Below are 10,334 nucleotides of genomic sequence, written 5' to 3'. Positions count from 1 at the left end.
AGAACGTATTTCCTTTACTGAAGACAACATCATAGCCATTGTCTTCCAGCATCGCGACCGATACCAAGTTCTTCTTAAGTTCAGGCACATACTTTACATCAGTCAGGGTGAGAGGAGCTCCATGCTCCATCTGAAAAGCAACTGTGCCTTCTCTTGAAACACAATATTTTCCATCATCACTCATCTCTATGTGCATCTTGAGGTCTTTCTCATCCAAGGTACTGAATAAAGTTTTATCGCCAGTCATGTGGAATGAGGCTCCACTATTCAGATACAAAACACAACCCACCATTGATGAAACCATGCATGCAATGAGGGTAAAATCCAATTCGAACCGAGAGGCCAGTGCCTCACCTTCTGATCTTTTCAAGGATCCCTTCTTGGATTTCTTCAATGGACAATTAGTTGCATAATGGCCCACCTCATGAAAATTAAAGCATCTCACTTTAGATTTGTCAATCTTCTTCCCTCCATGAGAAGAACTCAATTTGGAATGGGAAGCCTTTCTTTTCCCTTTCCTTGCCTTACTTGCTAAGGCAATATTTTCTTCATCATCATGCTTAGATGAAGAACCATCTCTGGTGCTCCTCCTGATCTTCTCCTGCATCAGATCTGACCACAGTCGTTCCCAATTCAACAGTTTCTCTCTTCCATTCACAGAGTCTTGGTAGGTATGCCAGCTCTTAGGAAGACCGAGAAGAGCAAGACTCACCATATCATCATCGACTGTCGTTATTCCCACACTACCAAGCTCATCTCTGCAGGTGGTGAGCTTGTTCAAATATGTAGAAATAGTGTTGCCCTTCTCACACTTGATTTTCCAAAGCTTATCCTTGAGCACCAGTTTCCTTTGGTCACTACTGTTCTGATATAGGTCCTTCAATGTCTTGCACATTGAAAACAGAGTCTCCTTACCATGGAGACTTGAGACAATATGGTCTTAAACTCCCTTCAGAAGAATCCTTCTCACCTTCGTCACACACTTCTTCCATTTAGCCAATTCCTGTGCATTAGCTGCAGATGGCTTGGGGATTTCTTGATCAATGAAATCCTTCAAACCATTGTCTTAGAATACCGCTTCCATGTGATCCTTCCACGCTATGTAATTCGAGCTGCCATCCAATGCATACTTGAGTCTCAAGCCATTGAATGCCATTGGTGAACTTTGAGGTGTGATAAGAATTCGATTTGTACCTACAATCAAGAACTTCAAACTTCGAATTTCCCTTCTCAGTATACAGTTCACAGCTTTAATCACCTTTGCTCTGATACCATGTAGAAATTGTCACTGTAGATTAACCTGATAATGCAATATACTAAAGCAAAATACTTAATCTACTTCTACAATCAAACTTGTGGAAGCTTAATCGATTTTGAGCAAGATCAAACAGAACACAGATAACAGAGAAGAAGAATCAATACACATGAAACACAGAATAATACTCTGGGGAAAGCCTCAGCTAAAAACCCCGCTATCTATATTATCATACAAGTAGAAATATCTCAGGATTACACAAAGCTTTAGCTCTCATAGCTATCCAACTCTCAATACAATCCCTCAGACTGCTCATAGACAGAGTAGACAACTCATATGCCTTTCCCTCTACCCTCCAAGACTCTTATTTCCTTGCGCTGTTTTCCCTAGGTGTTTCATCTGTAACCTTGTGTGACACTGATCTCACACACTGCTCCAACACACTGTAAAACTACGCAAATCTCAAGGAATGAATTCCTTCTGCATTTCTTATAGGAAAATTCTTGCAACTGATAGTACACTGTCCCTGCCTTTAATCTCAACTGGGTCTTTGTCTGAACTGACATGCATGAGTTATTTATGAGAGAATATTCAGTTATCTGGAGTACACTAGTTTCATGCATGCATGCATTAACTGACTGAACTCACAATTAGTTTCTCAAACTGTTTGGAACTAATTTAACTAGACTTAATTCAGTTAACTGAGCTAGCTAATTACAACTCAAATACAACTCATCCTTATCTCATTAATTAAGGGATAATTTCCTCAATCAAAGGTATAACTGTTGCATGACTTCACAAAAACTTCTAGCTTGAATTTCTCCAACTAATTAATTCAAGATGAATTAATTAATTATTTTTCAAGTAGTTGGTGAGACTAAATTTGAATTTTAATTCTCAATATTAATTTAAGGACAAATTAAAATTGGAATATTCTTGTTGCCACATTTTAACAAATACATTTGAAAATATAGCGAACAAAAGTTTGAAATTTTAACCAAACGTTCATATAGATTTTGCCTCCACATGGTAACATTTTCATGATCTAAAGCTCTACAAATTATAGTGAAAATTCCACGATGACTCATTTGAAGCAAGAAAACTCTAAAATTAAGATTTCTGATACCAAATGTTATGCATCTAGATTAAAATAACACATAAACATAAAAAAAATGATAGAACAATGACTATATAATAAGCCGTTTTGAGGGGAAAACCTCCCTTTACATCACATAAATAAACAATTCTTGGATGATACAAATGACAAGACCTCCTTGGTATATATACGAGTCTAAAGGGACAATATAATTAGTGTCTACATAACAATAATAATGTAAGGGCATAATAATAACAACAATGGGCTTCTATGAGGCACAACAATAACAATAAGGGGGATATACTAGTATTATACGAACCTAACAATAAATCATCATGGTTTCACAAAAAAAGATGCTAAGGGAGCTCTATATCTTGATCAAGCTCCCTTCTCTATAAACCAACCAAATTAGGCTACAGGGCCATTATTTCTATTTACAACAATGACGCACATGAATCTTGATCAAGCTGTTAGTTTGATTGAGCCTTTTTTCTAACCCACAAATACCTCAATCAAGGGTTTAAGTAACCCTTAATCAAGGTATTTTAAAAATCCGTATTAGGTGCTTGATAGAGCTTTGTAATAACCCTTTTAAGTTCAATATCTTCATCAAGGGTTTAAAAAAAATGAAATCCAACTCCCTTATTGAAATATTTTCTGTAGTTGCAACTTTTAGGGTGTGAAATCTCTTCATTTCTATTATCGTAACCGGCAAAGTTGAATTGAATGGATTCATCAATGAATCATTTATCTAATGAAATATCATTTTCACACTTTTAATTTCATTATTATTATTATTTATAATTTATTCTGTTTTTTCACACTTCCAAAAGCTTTCAAAGAAAAATGAGTAGCATAAAAATTAGAGTACCAAAAATATTATTAAAAACATGTGAGATCCTCATAGGTGTTTTCTCTTCCAAATAATATTTTTGGTGTTTCATGTAAATTGTAGGAAAAATTCACAAGCACACATGCTTATAAATATGTGATTCAAATATTAATTAGTCGACTTCAAAAACTAATAAATGACTGTGCTTATTATTTTGTTTTTAAAAATTAAAAATTGAACATTGAATTAGTTGATGGAATCAAAAGTTACTTTAGGAAAAAATTGACAAGTATAAAATGTGATTCAAATATTAATTGGCCGGCTTCAAAAACTAATAAATGATTGTGCTCGTATATTTTGTTTTTAAAAATTAAAAATTAAACATTGAATTAGATGGCATCAAAAGTTTTAAAAATAGTAAATTGAGCATTGAATTAGTTGATGGGATCAAAAGTTACTTCAGGGAAAAATTGACAAGCACACAAAGACTTATAAAATGTGATTCGAATATTAATTGGTGGGCTTCAAAAACTTAAAAATGATTGTGTTTGTATATTTTGTTTTTAAAGATTATAAATTGAACATTGAATTAGAGTTGATGGGATCAAAATTTGAAATTTTTTTGGAGAAACATTTAATTAAATGCAAATTTTCCACATTAAATTACTGATATTTTAAAAAATATGGTTAGAATGACCACATGATTATGTACAAATGGTTTCTTTATTACACATCAAAATCCACAAGGTGTATAGGAGTTTTGAGGTGTTCGATGAAGAAATATTTATAATGTCGATTTTTCGTTGCCACATTTGCTAAAATGTATTATTCATATCGAGGGATTCGCCTTAAAAAAATATGCTCATGCATTTTTAGAAGCTTGAACGAATGATGATTTTCATGTTTGACATCCAACTTGGTAATGCACTTTTGAAGCTACATGGATATAATATATCAGATCATGAAACTCACAAGTTTCAAAATTTATATAGAATATAATTACCTAAAAAGTGGATTCTTTGATCACTAAGTAATAATGATTAAGATTATTGTTTGTTAATCATTATTGTTTGTTAAGACCAAATTTGGTCTATGAGACCTATAAAGTAGAAGTAATTGCTTTGATATATCTCGTTGATTTTATGGTTAAATTTTTAATTTGGTCTATGAGACTTATAAAGTAGAAGTAATTGCTGTGATTTATCATGTTGATTTTATGGTTAAATTTTTATGGCTAATTTTTTAGGAAATTATTTTTTCAAGATAATTTTTAATCATATGGGTGTTAGTTTTTATAGTATAGGATGATGTTCTAGTCTTAACTTTGGTCAGAGAGGTTAAGAAACACTAGGACTCCAAAACCCACATAAATTTTTCAGGAAATCCACCTAGAAATGCCTTAATTGAGTTAATTAATCAATAATTAATTTTTTCCTATGTCTAACTTAGGGAAAATGATTAATTAACATGAATTAATTGAGGAAGGTGAGATTTCTCTAGAAACTCACATAGATCAATTCATAAATGATTTCAACTATCAATGTAGACTTAGTCGTGGTCATTGAGGACTTAACTAGATATTATAAGATGAGGTCGATGGGGTAGATGGAGAACACACTTAGAGAGTGAGTTTCCTTGGCATATCAAGCTGTCCAACAACAACAACTGAGTTGAAGAAGAGAGTTAGATCCAGACGGGGAAGAGAGCCAACAAGGGGTAGAGATAGTGAATCTAGAGGAATTTTTCTTATTTCGGTGAGCAACAAAAAGTGACATATTATTCCACAGAGAGGCTGCGTAGAGGTCTCCCAGGTAGCTTCAGAGGCAGTTCAATTTAGCTATGGGGAAGATCGAATCAACATCCAGAGGCCATGAAGATTTTCTAGAGTGTTAGAGAGTTAATTCCAACAACAATGACATGCATGATGACTTGTTGTGAGGGTGATTCCAGCCACATGTGTGAGGGATCTGCGCAGAGGGTGGATGACTAGCCTTTAGAGGGAGCCAATAGTTGGGATTGTTAGTAGAGAAAGAGAAAAACTCTCTCTAATATTTTTGTCAGATTTCTTGCTGAGGATTGTTAGTATAGATTGTCAGTGGAGAGAGAGAAAAATTCTCCCTAATATGTTTGTTAGATTTCTTGTTGAGGATTACCAATATTTCGACATGCAGATTGTACTAAGATTATTTCACTACTACATAATAATAAAACCCTCATTTGTTGCAAAATATTTCCTACATTGGGTTTTTTCGGGGACATCTGCCCAAAAATAATGGTGTCAAAATGTTTGTGTGCATGTTAGCATTTCTTAGTTTCCAACATTTTATTTTCCACAACGTTTTTGTGGTGAATATTGCAATTGTGATTTTATTCATTGTTTTCTGCAAAAAATAAATTACTTAAAAAATAATCAATTAGAAGAATAATTTCTAGTTGCTGCAATAGTTGAAATTTTCACATGGTAGCATATCGAGTTTGAAAGACAAGAGGCTCAAAGATGGAGAGGGAGAGATTTGATGTTCATAGGGAGAAACATGACAATTTTTCCAGGGGTTGCGCAGTGCCTAGCCAGGTAGTGAGAATTGTTGGACAAGGGGGTTGAATTTCCAGTTGCAGGGTGCAGGAAGGGTTGATTTGTCCAGGAAGTGATTCTAGCATGCAGAGGGAGCAACAACTCAGTATTTTTTTACAGAGCAAACTCTTGATCTTGGCACAATTATTTTTGTAGTAGCAAAATCAACGTCGGGTGGAAGAGAAGAACACACACAAATGAATTTTTCCTTAGAGGGTTTCTAGCTTCATCCTTGAAGGAAATTCAAAATTTCCAGCAGTAGAGGGAAAAAATAGTCCAAAATTGCGGATTTCCGGAAGGAAGTGCGTGTGGCAGAGTATGCACCCTAGCAGGGAGAGGAGGAGATTTTTGTTTATTTCCCAGTTGTGATATTTGCAAAAGATTGTATTAGTAGGGCTTAGAGATTAGGCCAAAATGGATGATGCTTCCAACTATATCATTTGGAAGGTGAGGATGTCCTTTCTACTAGATAAGCATGGTCTGAAGACATATGCAGAAAGAGTAGTAGTAGAACCTACAAACCAGCCGCAACTAGAGAATTTCATAAAGGAAATGACAAAGGTGAAGTAGTTGATCCTAGATGGATTTTGGGACCATATAGTCACACTCTTAGCAGCCAAGAATATGACCAAAGAGATGTGGGACGTTCTCGCATCACTATACTAGAATCCTCTTGAGAATCGAAAGATGTTCATGAAGGAGAGACTGAGGACCACCAAGATGCAGAAGGGAGAGGGAGTTACCCCCTACCTCACCAGAATTCAAGATATTCGAGATGAGCTAGAAACCGCAGGTGTGAAGCCAAAGGACAATGTGCTTGTGCGTGTTTCTATCAACAATTTCACCGAAGAGTGGGTTATTTTCGTCCAAGTCATTTTAGGATGAGATACACTACTAGGATGGGATCGGTTATGGGTCGAATTCACTCAGGAGGAAATGAAACTTTCTCTAATCAGGAGTACCCTTGGTGGCAGTAGAAGCAAAGGATCGAAGAGTGTGAAGGAGGAAAACGTTTCCCTTGCATCAAAGGGAAATGAAAAGAAAGGTCCTAGTAATGGACAAGGCTCACAGGGAGGAGGAGACAAGAAGAAGAAGGACCTGTCGAAGATTAATTGCTTCAGGTGTGATGAATTCGGTCACTACAACACTTAGTGTCCTAAGAGGAAGAAGGACAAGAAGGAGAACTAGGAGAAGGAAACAAATTTGGCAAAGAGATAAGCTATCCTTTAGGCTAAAGGATCAATTTTCTTTGTATGCAGTTATACCTCTAGGAGGGAGGTGGGGAGACATTGAGTTCTATACTCCAGAGTTAGGAAGGGTCCACAAAGGAGAAACGCTTGTAGTTTTCTCCTCGGATAGATCATTACCCTTGCTACAGGGGCCCATAATATTCGGTAGTAGATGGATAAGTGTTAGATTGATGCCTTCAGTTCTTGAGGGACAGTTGCAATACTATTGGCAGTCAAGTGCTGAGGAGTGCAAAGAAATTGTAACACATACATACTCAGTAGGTAGCGCAAAGGCTAGTCGCAATCAAAGACTTAGGAGACAGTTGCAGTTCATAGACACAGTTGATTAAAATTTAGTATTTTTGGATTGTAGTTCTAGTAGCTGTAACAACAACAATAATGATATGAGATCGATTGTAGTGCAGTTGCAGTGTTGGCAGCAATACAATTATACAATGCAATGTCAAAAATACCAGAAATGCAATATTATCAGAGTTGCATAGTAGTTGGTGGATAATGACATGTAGTCACTCTTGTCAGACATCAACAACGTGTATGGAAGATGTTATGAGACAATTGAATAACACCTTCCTCACTAAGAGGGAGTGTTAGTTTTTGTAGCATCAGATGGTGTTCTAGTCTCAACTTTGGTGAGAGAGGCTAAGAAATACTTGGACCCCAGAACCCAGAAAAAGTTTCAGGAAAATACACCTAGAAATACCCTGATTAGTTAATTAATTATTAATTAATTTTCCTAAGTCTAAATTAGGGAAAATGATTAATTAACAATAATTAATTGAGGAAGGTGAGATTTCTCTAGAAATTCACATGGATCAACTTAGAAATGATCTCAGCCATCGATAAAGACTTAATTGTGGCCATTGAAGACTCAAATGGAGATTATAAGAGGAGGTCGATGGGGTAGATGGATAACGCACTTGGAGAGCGAGTTTCCTTGTAAGATCGAGCTATCCAATAGTAGCAACCGAGTTGAGGAAGAGAGTTTGACCCAGAGGGGGAAGAGAACCATCGAGGGGCAGAGACAATGAATATGGAGGAAGGTTTCCAGTTTTGGTGAGCAACAACAAGTGACAGAGTATTCCACTGAGAGGTTACGCAGAGTCCCGCGCATAAAACTTCAAAGGCAGTTCGATTTAGCTGTTGGGAAGATCGGTTTAGCATCCATAGGCCAGTAAGTAAGATTTTCTAGACTATTGGAGAGTCACTTCCAACAATAGAGACAAGTAGGATGACTTGTTGTAAGGGTGATTCCAGCCACACGTGTGAGGGATTTGCACAGAAGGGGCTTGCACAGAGGTTGGACAACTAGCCTTCAAAGGGAGCTAGTAGTTGAGATTTCCAGTGGAGAGAGCAAAAAATTCTCTCTAATATTTTTGTCACATTTCTTGTTGAGGATTGTCAATATTTCGACATCCAAATTGTACTTTCACTGCTACATAATAATAAAACCCTCATCTTCTGCACTGGGTTTCCCACATTAGGTTTTTCCAGGGACATTTGTCCAAAAATAACGTGTCAAATTTTTTGTATGCGTGCTAACATTTCTTAGCTTTTAGCATTTTATTTTCCACAACGTTTTTATGGTGAATATTGTAGTTGTGATTTTATTCGTTGTTTATCGAAGGAAATAAACTGCTTAACAATTAACCAGTTAGAAGAATAATTTATAGTTGCTGCAATAGTTGAAATTTTCACAATGGGTTAACAAGTTATGGAGGTTGGTGTTATTGTAAATATGAAAATTGGATCTAATGTCGATGTAAGTGGAGAGTTTCAAAAAAGTGTTTTTCATCCTTAATTTTATTTATCTTAGAAATTTTACAAAGTTCCAAAAAAAGGTTTTCAGCTTTTATTTTAGTCATCTCACAAATTTTACAAAGTGTTTTCTACCACGTTGTTTTGCATCTTGTCCAATGTCCCATTTCACTATGAAGCTCATGCCAATTGATTCACTATAAAACTCATAAAAATTAATTTGTATTACTGCAATATTTATTTTCTTTTTTGAATTATAAATAATAAATACATAATTTTGATCTTCTCCTTGATGATCAACGAGTTCCTTATAGTATATTGATTTCTCTTCCTTTCACTCTATATTTTCTCTTTAGAATTATTTATGATATACCCTTTAATATTATTTAAAATTATTTATGATATACCCTTTAATATTATTGATATCTTGAATAGTGATGTTCCCTACTCTCCCTAATGGTTCATCCAAGAAATACCACATATCTAGTCCATCTTCTTTTAAGCCTTGAGTAGTTTTTACTAATGTTTGAAGTAATAACACAATGCATTTAATTCTTAATATTAATAAATTTATTTATATACATTAATCACCTTCTCATAAATTTACTCTCATTGGAAGCTCAACCTACTCAATATTTAAAGGGAAAATTGGATAAGATATATTAATTTTAATTAAAAGTTATTATATAATTTATTTGAATTTGTCTAATTTTCTTCCTAATTTCATTAGAAATATTACAATCCAAACCTTACCTTCATAAAAAAAACAATAAAATAACACATATTTCAAAAAGACATTTTATTTCCCAAAAACAAAACTTTATTTTATAATGGTTTTCAAAATAATAATAAGATTTCCATTTTTGATTATTGAAATCTTCCTTTTTAACATTATAATTTCAATTTAATTTATGATAAAAATCAATTCCAAAATAAAATCTAATTTTTTCAAATCCCAAAGAATAAGTTAAATAAAAAAGAAAACAATAACTTTAAAAGGAAATATAAATTAACTTATTAAATCACTATATACACTTGATTCTTTTACCGGTTATATATAATATAATGTTTTGAGAATTACTCCCTTGTAATAATACTATTAATGGTAATACTTAAACGACTCTCTCACATAAAAAGGACATCCTCTTGGAATTTATTTTTTTCTTATTACGGTAGTTACGCAGTAACTCTCTTTTGCTTTCACACATTCTCCAGATCCCATCCCACTTGAATTTACTTTCTTCTTAAATACAGAAGCTTGATAATATAGAAATGCGATCGTTATTACATATCAGTCGTTGTAGTATAGTGGTGAGTATTCCCGCCTGTCACGCGGGTGACCCGGGTTCGATCCCCGGCAACGGCGATATTAGCAAAATTTGTGTTATTGTTTGTTCTGTTGCTGGTGAAAATATTAATTTTTAACTTTGAAGTGTACAGATGAATTTTGGGTGACGATGGTACACTTGGAAGTTGAATTGGATTCCGATTCCATACTTCGATTTCTATCTTGGTAGTACATTTATGTAATAACATTATAAAATAGAGTTTTATCGTAGTAATTGTGAAAGAGT

The 10,334-nt window shown here is 34.5% G+C and overlaps 1 non-coding gene across 1 annotated transcript; it reads left to right on the top strand.

Moving 5' to 3' along the window:
* Positions 1 to 10,054: 10,054 nt before the first annotated feature.
* On the top strand, positions 10,055 to 10,126 carry TRNAD-GUC (transfer RNA aspartic acid (anticodon GUC)). Its single transcript has one exon. It is a non-coding gene; the product is annotated as a tRNA-Asp (tRNA).
* The last annotated feature ends 208 nt before the right edge of the window (positions 10,127 to 10,334 follow it).

The sequence above is a fragment of the Pinus tabuliformis genome, chromosome 8, assembly GCF_031772625.1.
Source record: "Pinus tabuliformis cultivar Carrire ecotype Pingquan chromosome 8, CPIR1, whole genome shotgun sequence".
NCBI lineage: Eukaryota > Viridiplantae > Streptophyta > Pinopsida > Pinales > Pinaceae > Pinus > Pinus tabuliformis.
The sequence above is the reverse complement of the archived record's forward strand: the minus strand, read 5'-3'. Positions and strand labels throughout refer to the sequence as shown.